Consider the following 17,003-nt stretch of genomic DNA (forward strand, 5'->3'; position numbering starts at 1 on the left):
CTGATCACCCCCCTGTCATTGATCACCCCCCTGTCATTGATCACCCCCCTGTCATTGATCACCCCCCTGTCATTGATCACCCCCCTGTAAGGCTCCATTCAGACATTTTTTTGGCCCAAGTTAGCGGAAATTATTATTTTTTTCTTACAAAGTCTCATATTCCACTAACTTGTGTCAAAAAATTAAATCTCACATGAACTCACCATACCCCTCACGGAATCCAAATGCGTAAATTTTTTAGACATTTATATTCCAGACTTCTTCTCACGCTTTAGGGCCCCTAGAATGCCAAGGCAGTATAAATACCCCACATGTGACCCCATTTCGGAAAGAAGACACCCCCAGGTATTCCGTGAGGGGCATATTGAGTCCATGAAAGATTGAAATTTTTGTCCCAAGTTAGCGGAAAGGGAGACTTTGTGAGAAAAAAATAAATAAAATCAACTTGTGCCGAAAAAATTTTTTTCTATGAACTCGCCATGCCCCTCATTGAATACCTTGGGGTGTCTTCTTTCCAAAATGGGGTCACATGTGGGGTATTTATACTGCCCTGGCATTTTAGGGGCCCTAAAGCGTGAGAAGAAGTCTGGGATCCAAATGTCTAAAAATGCCCTCATAAAAGGAATGTGGGCCCCTTTGCGCATCTAGGCTGCAAAAAAGTGTCACACATATGGTATCGCCGTACTCAGGAGAAGTTGGGCAATGTGTTTTGGGGTGTCATTTTACATATACCCATGCTGGGTGAGATAAATATCTTGATCAAATGCCAACTTTGTATAAAAAATGGGAAAAGTTGTCTTTTGCCGAGATATTTCTCTCACCCAGCATGAGTATATGTAAAAAGACACCCCAAAACACATTGCCCAACTTCTCCTGAATACGGTGATACCACATGTGTGACACTTTTTTGCAGCCTAGGTGGGCAAAGGGGCCCACATTCCAAAGAGCACCTTTAGGATTTCACAGGTCATTTACCTACTTACCACACATTAGGGCCCCTGGAAAATGCCAGGGCAGTATAACTACCCCACAAGTGACCCCATTTTGGAAAGAAGACACCCCAAGGTATTTCGTGAGGGGCATGGCGAGTTCCTAGAATTTTATATTTTTTGTCACAAGTTAGCGGAAAATGATGATTTTTTTAATTTTTTTTTTCCCTTACAAAGTCTCATATTCCACTAACTTGTGACAAAAAAAAAAAACTTCCATGAACTCACTATGCCCATCACGAAATACCTGGGGGTGTCTTCTTTATGGTTAAACTATAAAGTTAAAAATAATGACTTGCGTTGACTTGTGATGGTGATTGTACATTAGTTACTGTGTTAGGGTCACTTTATTTATTTGTTTGCTATTTTATTTCTTAAAATAATTCACTTTTACAATTTTCTTTTTCTCATACATTAATTTTATATCATAAAAGTACAGGCACGGAACAGATGGAAATGCAGTAAATTTAACATCTAAATGACACTTCAACAACAATTTAAACAACAAGCTGTCAGGAACCAACTCTGTTCCAGATCTCTGATAGTAAAACCACACGTGCCAAGGAAAGGAATTGCCATAGGAATACCATACACCATCCAAAAGAGCTGCATGACATAAATATTACACTGAATGTATGTATGTATATATGTTGTTTTTTTTTTTTGTGCACATGTGCTCTCATGTTTATGTGCAACATTTTTTTTAACTCTTCAAAATATCTTACTTGTTTGAACTCTTATCGCTGAGGTTGAAATACGATAAGAAGTACAGTATGTATGTTAGCATCAGCCAAACAGATCAAAAGCCAGAAAAGGTGATTTTGACATTCAACAGATTTTTTTTTCTCAGATGTCTGACGACTGAGCTATTATTGGACCCTTCCAAGGTGTTACGTCCAGAAGCCTGTGGCTGCGAGCATAAATAATAATGCCACCACACAATACATGAATCATTTCTTACGTGCTCAGGACACAACACCCCCATACATATAGCTGAAATCAGTTGCTGCCATCACTTTTACCCTGGCCACCCTGGCCGTACCTGCAGGAAACACAGTTTTTTTCTTTTGTTTAGTTTTTTTTGTTTCGGAGAAGCTGCTGGTATAATGTTTCACATAACACTCCAAGTAAATACAAGCTTTTTATTTCCCAGTCGGTTTTGGGACTGAATGAATCCCTTCCTCATGGTAAATTACACCATCACCATTCAAGTCAAAATCAGTATTAGCTAGAGTTGGTAGAAATGTTTCCAACTCTTGCTTCAAAGTAAAAATATGAACTGCTATAAATTCTAAAAATGTTATACTTCTTTTTATTAAAGGGCATCTGTCAGCAGTTTTGTACCTATGGCACTGGCTGACCTGTAACATGTGCTCTGGGCAGCTGAAGGCATCTGTGTTGGTCCCATGTACATATGTGCCCGCATTACTGAGAAAAATGATGTTTTACTATATACAGATGAGCCTCTAGGAGCAACGGGGGCGTTGCCGTTACTCCTAGCGACTGCTGCACTCTTTCCACTTTGGTTGACAGGGCCAGATGTGATGATGTTTCCACTGCCTGATCCTGTCAATCAAAGTGCGGAGGGCTCGGCAGTTGCAGAGAGAGCAACGCCCCCGTTGCTCCTAGAGGCTCATTTGCATGTATTGAAACATCATTTTTCTCAGCAATGCGGGGACATATGAACATGGGACCAACACAGATGCTTTAAGCTGCCAAGTGCACATGTAACAGGTCAGACAGTGTCATAGGTACAAAACTGCTGACAGATGCCCTTTAAAGAAGAACTCCCACAAAAAAAATTATTCTCTGACCTGCTAGAAAGATACATGATGTAATCTGTAGTGAATGTAATTTACTTACCAGCGGCTGTATTTGTAGGTTATAACCTCCCTTCTGATCCTCAGCTGTGTCATGTGACCAGCAATCAGATTCTCCAACTGACACAGTATCTTATGTGTGGACAGGAAGTCAGTTTCTCTATGTATTCCTATGGGAGCCTCACTCTCAGTCCCATAGGAATGAATGGAGACATAACTGACTTCCTGTCCTGTGTCAGTTGGAGATCAGAGAGTTGGTCACATGACACAGCTAAAAATTAGAAGGGAGGGGAGAGCTCACAAATACAGTCACTGATGAGAAGATTACCTTCACTGCAGATTACATCATGTATCCTTCTAACAGACAAAAATTGCTGTGTATTTATGTTTTTAGGAATTTAGGCAAGTTTAAAAATTTTAATCATATTATATAATGTTCTATCAAACTAAGCTCCTACATATAAAAAAAACAAAAAAAAAACAGGGATAGTTAGGATGATGAAGCGGAAATAGGAAATTAGTTATCACCTCTCTTTTGTTCTCTCCTCTCCCTTAGGCTTATTCCACATCACATTTGTATCATCTGTCTACCAGTTCAGGAGAGACAATTAACTCATGTGTATGGCCAGCCTTAGTTTAAGGATGCATTCATGACACGTTTTTATCATCTACTTAGCAGATGCATTTAACAGATACCAAAAAAGACCTTTCATCCATTTTTCATAGACTCCAATGTTCAAAAAAATGTATCATCAAAGTGCGGTCTATCACACGTTTGTGGCCAGCAATAAACAGACCTTTTTTTAACATTGGAGTCAATCGATGCAAACTGATGCCCTTTCATTGGCATACATTTATATCTATCAATTCACATAGCTGGATGACCGCAATTAAAACTTAACATTTAATCATTAAAATATAAAATGAAAAGGCCCAAATATAAAAAAAAATTATAGATCGTATAAACAGAGGTCGCGCTAAATAGTGGTGCGACAATTAACAGCCATACGATGATAATGTGGTCTAAGGATAGACAGGGGATAGAGAAGGATAGGTGTTAAAGAGACAGGGATACTGGGTCTCTGACCCTATGTGTCCTTGTGTCTACCTACTAATTCACTCTCTCTAGATATCCCTTAGTGTCCCTCAACCAAGTGACAGTGACTGCCCAGTTTCATCAAGTGATACAGAAAAGGAAGAGGGAACATTTAATCAAATCAACAAAATTGTACCAACGCGTTTCATTGGCCTCTGCTAAATCCTCAGGGGACCAAACTACAGGGTAATATTATAATGCTAAAGGAACAAAATCAGAGAATCATTAAATTGTTTGCAAAGCGATGATCAGTCGCTGAACAATGTCTACTTAGCTGTCCATTAGTTGCCCATCATGGTGTGAGTATGCGCTCAAGGTGAAAAAAGTTTTATTGACAGGTACTCAGTTCAGTCACCAATGGAGATATATACTCGATGGCTTAAAATAATACAGGTCATGTCTCAGAGATTAAACTGAAGGCAAGAGTTAACCTGGCAGGAAACCTGAGCTAAGTGTGATGAGCACCTGAAATCTAATGTGTATATAGGTAACAGGTGTTATCATGATGGAGTGACCAATGGAGTAGTTTCTTCCCTTCCCCCCGTTTTCTGAGAGGAAGGATTAGTACACATTTAAATACAGCTCTCCAACATGATACATTGTTAAGGACGAAATGTCTGAAACGCGTTAACGATCACTGCATACGATGTGGATGTGTCTGCTGTTATATATTGCAATAAAGGAGAAGTTTTAAGAGGATCTTTATTCCATTCTGAAGCCGTTTTTCTTCATTTTGCATTGAGGCTATTTACGCCTGACACAATTGGATGTCCCTTAAGGGAAGTCACTCCTTTATGTATTATTGGTAAGCTCTAGAAAGTTGCCACTGTAGGTTGTGTTTTGTACATGAAATCAAATTCCTCCTCTGAGATTAGACCGTCCAGTTTAGCTAAGCGCAACATGTCCAATAATTTCTTCTGATTCTGTGTTGTAAGATCAAATGAAAGTTTCTGATATGTATTTTTGTCATTTAGTAAATCCAAACACATCTTTTTGGATTGGGGAATCTCCATAATAACAATATTGCCTCCTTTGTCGGACGGCTTTATTGTTATTTGACGATCCTGTTCCAAAATCCCAATTTTAAACAGTTAAAACATGACTTCTTAATTGTTATTGCCCCCAATTCTTGCGAGACCTGAATGAAAAAGGCATCTATACATGTAGGTTCACTTAGAGGAGGCATCTTAACACTTTTATTTTTCAAATTAGTGAAGGGGCCCTTGCCTTCCTGCGGTCTGCTTTCACTTAAACTATAAAGTAACTGGACATCTTGCAAAATGTCGGATCGGATACCTAGTTCTTTACTTTCCCTTTTTGCTATTAATATAAAATGTTTATGCCATCTTAATTTTCGCGCAAAGAGGTTTATATCTTTGATCCAGTTAAACAGGTTAAATGTGGAGGTTGGGACAAAGTATAGACCTCTCTTTAGAATAATAGTTTCTGTTTGCTGCAATTGTTTATGGGAGAGGTTCACTATCTGCCCGTGTTGCTCTGGGATATGCTCTCTTAAGGGGGGTGACTTGTGTTGATTGCAAATTCACAGTTGATATTGACCACTTTGTTCTAAAAAAGTATTATTGTTACGTCCCCCCTGTGCACCTCTACCTCTGTAGCGTGCTCTGCCCCTTCCTCGATTTCTCTGTTACCCCCTTTTCTATTTCAGAGGCCTCCGTGTCACTTGATGTAATATCTGATTCTTGTGGTTTATTATATGTTGTTCCACGTTCTATACTAGTGTAAACACAGTTGTCTTTGAAATCCTGAAAGTCTGTATTAAATTGGCGGTGTTTGCACTCCTTAAGATGAAATTGAAACTTATCAAGGGTGTTTTTGAGTTGAAGTTCCTTATTGGAAAAATCTGCTTCTTGTTTGAATATTTGTGTCAACTCAATCTGTTCCTTTAGTTTATTGTCAAGTGTAGCAAGATTGTTTTTCTCCTCCAGCAGGAGATGCATAAAACGCAATGAGCTTTGTGTGGCTTCCAGCTCCCATTTACTTTAGTGTCTCTCAACCAAGCGACATTGACTGCCCAGTTCCATCAAGTGATACAGAAACAGAAAAGGAAGAGGGAACATATAATCAAATCAACACAATTTTACAGACGCGTTTCATTGGCCTCTGCCAAATCCTCAGGGGACCAAACTACAGGGTAATATTATAATGCTAAAGGAACAAAATCTGAGAATCATTAGATTGTTTGCAAAGCGATAATCAGTCGCTGAACAATGTGTACTTAGCTGTCCATTAGTTGCCCATCATGGTTCAGCAGTAGGTCTTCATTTGGCGTCCTGCGCGTGGCAGCACATGGTGTGGCGTCTTTCGTATGGCAGCAGCAGCATGTGTCACGGATGTTGTAGGGGAGAACACCAAAAGACAACAAGACGGAAGGGAAAAGACACTAAAATCACCACCTATGAAACCCTGCTCCTGGCCCTAACTCCTATCCGTATGGGCACCTCTCGATAGTAGAGATGCCCATACACAGGAACCTAGAAAACCCTGGTGGCCCTCAGATGCCCTAGACGTATGACAGGGCAGAGACAACCCGCTCCTTCCCTGGTGAAGGAACCAGCGTCTCATTGAGGCCTAGTAAACAACAGAGGGGGGGGGGAGGAATACAAAACGCAACAAGCGGAACACTTAACTTCTAAGGATGATGGATGATCAGGACTTTAACTAGAACCACACTCCAGCTCTTCCAACACCAAATGAAGCTATCCAGAGCAAGGAGTGATGGGTGAAGTCAAACTAAATAGGATGTGGTAGAGGTCACATGATCCACACCTGAACAGGAGGTGTGGACATACAAGCAACACACAGACAAAGTGAATCCAAAAGATGCTGACAGATCACTAATGAGCAGATAATCTTTCAGATCTTCTCAAACCTGTCACCGGTGTGACAGTATCCCCCCTTCTACGGGTGACCTCCGGGCACCCAGGACCAACCTTATCAGGATGAGCTCTGTGGCATGCTCTCACCAGACGACTAGCATTAACATCGGTCGCTGGAACCCACATCCTCTGCTCTGGTCCGTACCCTCTCCAATGAACGAGATACTGGAGGGATCTCCGGAGAACTCGGGAGTCCACAATCCTGCTGATCTGAAATTCCAAATTGCCGTCCACCATGACAGGAGCGGGAGGCAAGGAGGACAACTCAACAGGTTCAACACATTTCTTTAACAACGATTTATGAAATACGTTATGAATTTTTAATGCCTGAGGAAGTTCATGACGGAAGGCTACAGGGTTAACAATGGCAGTGATCTTATATGGACCAATAAATCTTGGTCCCAACTTCCAAGAAGGTACCTTAAGTTTAATGTTTCTTGTAGACAGCCACACAGAATCACCCACTCTCAGGTCCGGACCACTCATACGTCTCCTGTCAGCCGCACGCTTATACCTGTTGCCCATCTTTTCCAGGTTATTTTGGATTTTCCGCCAAATAGAAGACCAAGAAGAGGAAAATCGTTCCTCCTCAGGAATGCCGGAATCATGAGCACCAGAAAATGTACCAAACTGTGGATGGAACCCATATGCCCCAAAAAACGGCGACTTATCAGTGGATTCCTGTCTACGGTTATTTATAACAAACTCAGCTAATGACAAAAATGAAGACCACTCTTCCTGATTCTCTGAAACAAAACATCTCAAGTAAATCTCCAGATTCTGATTAGTGCGCTCCGTCTGTCCGTTCGACTGAGGATGAAAAGCCGAAGAGAAGGACAATTGTACACCCAGACAAGTACAGAACGCTTTCCAGAATCTGGAAACAAACTGAGTCCCTCCATCGGACACCACATCAGAGGGAATGCCATGTAGTTTCACGATGTTGTCGACAAACACCTGCGCAAGGGTTTTAGCATTGGGTACACTAGGTAATGCAATAAAGTGTGCCATTTTACTAAAACGATCGACAACCGCCAAAATCACTGTCTTTTCTGAAAAATTCGGTAAATCCATGATAAAATCCATGGACAAATGGGTCCAAGGTCTGGACGGGATGGGCAATGGAAGCAGAGATCCGGAAGGCCGAGTATGTGTCACCTTAGCACGTGCACAGGTACCACAGGCTGACACATAGTCCTCAATACACTTATGCAACCCCGGCCACCAGAATCTGCGAGAGATGAGATCGATAGTCGATCTGCTCCCAGGGTGCCCAGCAAGCACCGTACAGTGATGTTCCTCGAACACCTTGTGACGTAATTCGGGGGGAAAAAACAACTTCCCCTGAGGACAAGAGTCCGGAGCATCCTCCTGTGCCTCCAAAACCCTGGCCTCGAGATCAGGATAAAGAGCGGAAATAACCACCCCTTCAGATAAAATGGGACTAGGGTCATTAGATTCACCCCCCCCCAGGAAAGCTACGTGACAAAGCATCCGCCTTGACGTTCTTAACCCCAGGGCGATAAGTGACGATGAAGTTAAATCTGGTGAAAAACAATGACCATCTGGCCTGCCTTGGGTTCAGTCGCTTAGCCGACTCCAAGTAGGCCAAATTCTTGTGATCCGTAATTACCGTAATAGGATGAATTGCTCCTTCTAACCAATGCCGCCATTCCTCGAACGCCAACTTAATGGCCAGCCATTCTCTATTCCCCACATCATAATTCCTTTCAGCAGTCGAAAGTTTTTTAGAGAAAAATGCACATGCGCGCCATTTACTGGGTGAAGGACCCTGCGACAATATTGCTCCTACCCCAACCTCTGACGCGTCAACCTCAACAATAAATGGCTGTGACACGTCCGGTTGCACCAGAATAGGGGCCGAAGCAAAACATTCTTTCACAGCAGAAAAGGCCTGTAATGCCGCATCAGACCAGATAGAAATATCAGCACCTTTCCTAGTCATGTCTGTTAAAGGTTTAACCACCGATGAATAGTTCAAGATAAATTTACGATAGTAGTTGGTAAACCCCAAAAACCGCATAAGCGCTTTCAGATTTTCCGGTCGATCCCAGTCCAACACGGCACGGACCTTCTCGGGATCCATACGAAAACCAGAGGATGAGAGCAGGTAACCCAGAAATTGCACTTCCTGTACAGCAAATACACACTTTTCCATCTTAGCATACAACTCATTCTCTTAGGATCTGTAACACCTGTTTCACATGATCCTGATGAGTCTCCATATTAGGCGAATAAATTAGTATGTCATCAAGGTATACCACGACAAACCTCCCCACCAGATGATGAAAGATGTCATTGACAAAGTGTAGAAAAACCGCAGGAGCATTGTTTAACCCAAAGGGCATGACCAGGTTTTCAAAATGACCCTCAGGGGTATTAAAAGCGGTCTTCCACTCATCCCCCTCCTTGATCCTTACCAGATTATATGCCCCCCTCAGATCCAATTTAGAGAACACCTTGGCACCAACAATCTGACTAAACAAATCCGGAATCAAAGGAAGGGGGTAAGGATTAGTGTTGAGCACGAATATTCGAATATCAAATTTTTTTCACGAATATCGGCACTTCGCTAATTCGCAAATATTTTGAATATAGTGATATAAATTCGATATTTCGAATATACTTTTTTTTTTAACCCCTTAAGGACACATGACGTATCGGTACGGCATGTTTCCCGAGTCCTTAAGGACACATGACGTACCGGTACGTCATGTGCTGTTCCGATCACTGCCGCCCGGCCGGCTGTGATCGGAACAAGGTGCCTGCTCAAATCATTGAGCAGGCACCTCAGCTAAATGCGCGGGGGGGTCCCGTGACCCCCCCATGTCTGCGATCGCAACAAGCCGCAGGTCAATTCAGACCTGCGGTTTGTTGCGATTTCTGCAGTTTCTGATCCCCGCGGTCCCTGACCGCGGCGATCAGAAACTTTAGTGTGGTGAAAATATATATTTATCACCCCCCCTGCACCTATGAAAGATTTTAGCCCGGTGGAAGGTGCAGGGGGGGTGTTGCGGGCGGTGGGGGCGGTGCGGGAGGCGGGCGGTGCGGCAGGCGGGATCGCGATCCCCCGCCCGCCTCCCATTGAATAATCGTTGGTGTACAGTGGGTATACCAGCGTGCCAGCACATTGCTGACACCCTGGTATAAACGGCTGACATCGGTGATGCGATGTCAGCCGTTTAACCCTTTCCATACAGCGGTCCGTATGGACCGCTGTATGGAAAAAGTTAACAGTAAGAGGGAGCTTCCTCCCTCTCCGATCGGGGGGCTGCTGTGCCTTTGCAGCCCCCCGATGGGAGAGGGAGAGAGCTCCCAGACAGCCCCCCGCCAGCCCCGTCCTCACCCTTACCCGTCTGCGAAGTTGTGGCAGACGGGGAAGGTTACCATGGCAACAGGACGCCGTCTCAGGCGTCCTGCTGTCCATGGTGCTGAACAGATCTGTGCTGAAAGCATAGATCTGTTCAGTGTAAGTAAAATACAGTGCAGTACAATATATATTGTACTGTACTGTATTATACAGACATCAGACCCACTGGATCTTCAAGAACCAAGTGGGTCTGGGTAAAAAAAAATGTAAAAAAAAGTGAAAAAAAGTAAAAATCAAAAAACACATTTATCACTGATTAAAAATTAAAAAAATAAAATTCTCTACACATGTTTGGTATCGCCGCGTCCGTAACGACCTGATTTATAAAACAGTCATGTTACTTTACCCGAACGGTGAACGCCATAAAAATAAAAAATAAAAAACTATGATGAAATTGAAATTTTGCCCACCTTACTTCCCAAAAAAAGGTAATAAAAGTGATCAAAAAAGTCGCATGTATGCCAAAATTGTAACAATCAAACCATCATCTCATCCCGCAAAAAATGAGACCCCACTTAAGATAATCGCCCAAAAACTGAAAAAACTATGGCTCTTAGACTATGGAAACACTAAAACATCATTTTTTTTGTTTCAAAAATGAAATCATTGTGTAAAACTTACATAAATAAAAAAAAAGTATACATATTAGGTATCGCCGCGTCCGTATCGACCGACTCTATAAAAATATCACATGACCTAACCCCTCAGGTGACCACCGTAAAAAAATAAAAATAAAAACGGTGTAAAAAAAGCCATTTTTTGTCATCTTACGTCACAAAAAGTGTAATAGCAAGCGATCAAAAATCCATATGCACCCCAATATAGTGCAAATCAAACCGTCATCTCATCCCGCAAAAAATGAGACCCTACTTAAGATAATCGCCCAAAAACTGAAAAAACTATGGCTGTTAGACTATGGAGATACTAAAACTTTTTTTTGTTTTAAAAATGAAATCATTGGGTAAAACTTACATAAATTAAAAAAATTGAATACATATTAGGTATCGCCGCGTCCGTGACAACCTGCTCTATGAAATTACCACATGATCTAACCTGTCAGATGAATGTTGTAAATAACAAAAAAAAAACGGTGCCAAAAAAGCTATTTCTTGTTACCTTGCCGCACAAAAAGTGTAATATAGAGCAACCAAAAATCATATGTACCCTAAACTAGTACCAACAAAACTGCCACCCTATCCTGTAGTTTCTAAAATGGGGTTTTGAATACCTTGAGGGGTGTAGTTTCTTAGATGGGGTCACTTTTATGGAGTTTCTACTCTAGGGGTGCATCAGGGGGCTTCAAATGGGACATGGTGTCAAAAAACCAGTCCAGCAAAATCTGCCTTCCAAAAACCATATGGCATTCCTTTCCTTCTGCGCCCTGCCGTGTGCCCGTACAGCAGTTTACAACCACATATGGGGTGTTTCTGTAAACTACAGAATCAGGGTCATAAATAATGAGTTTTGTTTGGCTGTTAACCCTTGCTTTGTAACTGGAAAAAAAATATTAAAATGGAAAATCTGCCAAAAAAGTGAAATTTTGAAATTGTATCTCTATTTTCCATTAAATCTTGTGCAACACCTAAAGGGTTAACAATGTTTGTAAAACAGTTTTGAATACCTTGAGGGGTGTATTTTCTTAGATGGGGTCACTTTTATGGAGTTTCTACTCTAGGGGTGCATCAGGGGGCTTCAAATGGGACATGGTGTCCAAAAAACACTCCAGCAAAATCTGCCTTCCAAAAACCAAACGGCGCACCTTTCACTCTGCGCCCCGCTGTGTGGCCGTACAGTAGTTTACGGCCACATATTGGGTGTTTCTGTAAAAGGCAGAGTCAGGGCAATAAAGATACAGTCTTGTTTGGCTGTTAACCCTTGTTTTGTTAGTGGAAAAAATGGGTTAAAATGGAAAATTAGAAAAAAAAATGAAATTCTCAAATTTTATCCCCATTTGCCAATAACTCTTGTGCAACACCTAAAGGGTTAACGAAGTTTGTCAAATCAGTTTTGAATACCTTGAGGGGTGTAGTTTATAGAATGGGGTCATTTTTGGGTGGTTTCTATTATGTAAGCCTCGCAAAGTGACTTCAGAGCTGTAGTGGTCCCTAAAAATTGGGTTTTTGTAAATTTCTGAAAAATTTCAAGATTTGCTTCTAAACTTCTAAGCCTTGTAACATCCCCAAAAAATAAAATATCATTCCCAAAATAATTCAAACATGAAGTAGACATATGGGGAATGGTAAGTCATCACAATTTTTGGGGGTATTACTATGTATTACATAAGTAGAGAAACTGAAACTTTGATATTTGCTAATTTTTCAAAATTTTTGGTAAATTAGGTATTTTTTTATGCAAAAAAAAAAAAAAAATTGACTTCATTTTACCAGTGTCATGAAGTACAATATGTGACGAAAAAACAATCTCAGAATGGCCTGGATAAGTCAAAGCGTTTTAAAGTTATCACCACTTGCAAAAAATGGCCTGGTCCTTAAGGTGAAATAAGGCTGTGTCCTTAAGGGGTTAATTGTTATATTTTTTTCTTTCCCACTTCCCTAAAGTTGTTCTTACCTGTCCTTTGGATTCCTGGCTGCTCCAGAGTGTAAAGTGGATGTATCTGCTTAATACGATTCAACCTCAGGGGTTGAATATAGAATGTGATGTTAATGCCTGTATAGGTTGAGTACCAATAAAAAATTTAAAAAAATTAAAAAAATATATAATTTTTTTTTTTTTTAAAGATAGGATTATAGGTTTTGCAACTGCTATATTCCTGTCATTGGGTCCTAATGTTGATGTCTGATTTTATATATGTGTAGTTTGAACCTGGTATTTTTTTATTTTATTTTATTTTTCCTTTTCTTTTTCCCAACCTCTTTTTATGTATTACAATGAAATGTTTTAAAATATGTTAAAATATGTTGAGAGGTCACGGTGCTGCACACCAGAAGGGAGGTACCTTGTGTGAACTTAAATTCAGCTGTCTCCACTCAGCAATTAACGCCCCAGACGAAGCATTATGGCGAAACCCAGGTCGGGCAGCATACATTGTTTTTAAACACGATTTTATTCCTGTGTTTTTTGTAAGTACAATAAAACCTTTTCAATTGCAACCACTGGTACGTACTTCACCATCTTTGCGCCTTCCTTCCTTTTTTGAGCCTTATGGAAGTGTGAGACGGGTGATATCTTGGAGTGACGCTCTCCTGGTAGGATCCTAGTTCAGACAAAGATCTTCTGAATTGACGGCTTCTGGTCCTGACCTGCCCTACAACCTGAGCTCCTTGACTGAAGGCACACCGGTCTCTCTCTATGCGCATTACAAGTGATCCTTGTGAGTATATCGCATACATCTGATGCGACAGGTGTCTGAACATACTACACCATAGTGCGTTTTTTTCACTGCATTTTAGAGTTCCATGCATCTGTTGAAAATCTATGATTGAATGTGGTCCATCTAACTGAAGATTTTTCCGAATGTAAGAAAGAGAAAATAATAGGAACATTTAAAAGAATCCTCTCTTGCAGCGCAATCCTTTCTCCTATCACTTCCTGGCTGCTCCAGTCAGTGCCCGTTGCCGCTTCTGCCGACTTCCGTGCTCATGGAGCGTCCCCATCACCATGGGAACGTCTCCATATACTAAAATGTACTGTCGGATTTGAGAATTACGTTGAAGTCGCAATTCGATTATTTCAAGTTATAATAATCGAATTTTGATTTTAACTTAGCACTGCTATATTTAATTCTAGCCTAATATGGAATATAGCAGTGCTAAGTTAAAATCGAAATTCGATTATTATAACTTGAATTAATCGAATTGCGATTTCAACTTGGACCTGGTTTACTATGGTTGGCTCGGTAGAATTAGCGAATATGACGAATGTATTCGTCATATTCCACAAAACGAATATAATGAATGTATTCGTCATATTCCACAAAACGAAGATAACGAAGTATTCTGCATCTTCGTTTTAGCTACCTATTCATCAACTTCGCTAATTCTAGCAATCATATAGGAAAGTTTACTATAGAGACAGCTAAGTTTAATTCGCTATGCGATTATATTACTTTTCTTTTTTTTTATAAATAGAATAATTATAATAATTATCAGGTATTATAATTATTCTATTTTTTTTTTTTTTAAAAAGCAGTCATATAATCGCATAGCGAATTAAACTTAGCTGTCTCTATAGTAAACTTTCCTATATGATTGCTAGAATTAGCGAAGTTGATGAATAGGTAGCTAAAATTAAGATGCAGAATACTTCGTTATCTTCGTTTTGTGGAATATGACAAATACATTCGTTATATTCGTTTTGTGGAATATGACAAATACATTCGTCATATTCGCTAATTCTACCAAGCCAACCATAGTAAACCAGGTCCAAGTTGAAATCGCAATTCGATTAATTCAAGTTATAATAATCGAATTTCGATTTTAACTTAGCACTGCTATATTCCATATTAGGCTAGAATTAACGAATATAGAATATAGCAGTGCTAAGCTAAAATCGAAATTCGATTATTATAACTTGAATTAATCGCATTGCTATTTCAATAGGAGAGTAGCCTTTAAGTTAAAATCGCAATACACGATTATTTAAATCGCATACTAATCACGATAACAAGAATAATGACGAATATTCGATTTCAACGAATATAAAACGAATATTCTATCGAATATTCGCGAATTTTGTCGAAATCGAATATGGCACCTGCCGCTCATCACTAGTAAGGATCACAGACGGTAATACGATTGAGCTCACAGAAGTCCAGACATGGTCTCAGGGTACCATCCTTTTTCTTTACAAAGAAAAATCCAGCAGCCACTGGGGACTTGGATGGTTTAATATGTCCCTTTGCCTAACTCTCGGTGATATAGTCTCGCATAGCCTTTCTTTCGGGTTTCGAAAGATTATACAACCGAGATTTGGGCAATTTAGCTCCGGGAATAAGATGGACAGGACAGTCATACTCCCGGTGCGGAGGCAACTCCTGATTACCATTCTCAGAAAACACATCAGAAAATTCAGAAATGAACGAGGGTACAGTTTTAGTGGTAACCATAGAGAACGATGCATTAAGACAGTTGTCCATGCAAAAATCACTCCACTCGAGAATCTGTCTCGCCTGCCAATCGATGTTAGGGTTATGTTTGCTTAACCATGGTAAGCCCAGCACCAACGGAGATAGATTCCTGATGAAAATCACCCACTCTTAAATGAATGTCATTCACTACCTGCGACAGGCATTTTTGGGCGAGAGGTGCTGAGTCAATTGCAAAGACAGAAATACTATTCTCTAATGCATTAGTAGTCAACCCGTGAATGCGTGCAAACTGTCCATCAATCAAGTTAGCTCCTGCCCCACTGTCGATAAAAGCTTCGATTTTCACAGTTTTGGACTCTAGAGCCACCTCGGCTGACAGGAGAAAACGGGTACTACCAGTAAAAGACAAAAGTAGGTTTTCTTGCTGCCCACCCACACTTCCAATAGTAATTTGGGGATTAAACTTTTTTTTTCTTTGGTTTGCACCTTGATGCTGCAAGTATGGACAAATATTCACAAAATCTTCCTTCTTGCCACAACAAAAGCAGACTCCTTTCACATGACCCAAGCTTTTGCCAGTAGTTCCAGGAGTAGCTCCTCCTAACTGCATAGGCTCATCACAAGGCACAACCACCCAAGTCTCTCCACCATAAGTGTCAAAGGAAGCAGTACCCTTATTGGACAGTACGTTCTGAAGGTGAGGACCCCTAGATCTCTCCCTCAGCGTCTATCAAGATGTACAGCAAGGGACATAGCTGCTTCCAATGACTCAGGATTTTCATGAAAAGCCAATGCGTCCTGCAGTCTCTCAGAGAGACCCTGGCAGAATTGGCTACGGAGAGCAGAATCGTTCCACTCTGTATCCGTAGCCCCTCTCCTAAATTCAGAGCAAAAGGTCTCCGCAGAACGTTCTCCCTGCCGCAAACCCCGTAACTTGGTCTCGGCCTGAGAGATCCGATCCGGGTCATCATAGATTAGACCCAAGGCTCTAAAAAATTCATCCACCGACCGGAGGGACGGTGATCCGGTCAGCAGAGAAAAAGTCCAAGATTGTGCGTCCTCTTTAAGTAATGAAATAATCATACCCACATGTTGACATTCATCACCAGAAGAGTATGGACGAAGCCTAAAGTATAATTTACATGACTCCCTGAACCGGTTGAAATTGTCACCACCCCCGGAAAACCTGTCCGGGAGAGCCACCTTCGGTTCAGGGCAGGCCTGGAACCCACCACCGGAACCAGCAGCCTGTGGGCTCTGAATTTGCAAAACCATCGCACGGAGATCTGCTATCTCCAAAGTCAGATTCTGCATCTGTTCGACCAGTGCAGTCATAGCATCCATAGCTGCACAGATCAGAACAAAAAATCGCGGTATTGGCTCTGGATAATGTCACGGATGTTATAGGGGAGAACACCAAAAGACAACAAGACGGAAGGGAAAAGACACTAGGCCTCACCGCTAAGGAAGGAAAAGGGTCACCATCTATGAAACCCTGCTCCTGGCCCTAACTCCTATCCGTATGGGCACCTCTCGATGGTAGAGATGCCCATGCACAGGAACCTAGAAAACCCTGGTGGCCCTCAAATGCCCATGACTTATGACAGGGCAGAGACAACCCGCTCCTTCCCTGGTGAAGGAACCAGCGTCTCACTGAGGCCTAGTAAACAACAGAGGGGGGGGGGAATACAAAACACAACAAGCGGAACACTTAACTTCAAAGGATGATGGATGATGGATGATCAGGACTTCAACTAGAA

This window comes from Bufo bufo, chromosome 3 (genome assembly GCF_905171765.1).
Source record: "Bufo bufo chromosome 3, aBufBuf1.1, whole genome shotgun sequence".
NCBI lineage: Eukaryota > Metazoa > Chordata > Amphibia > Anura > Bufonidae > Bufo > Bufo bufo.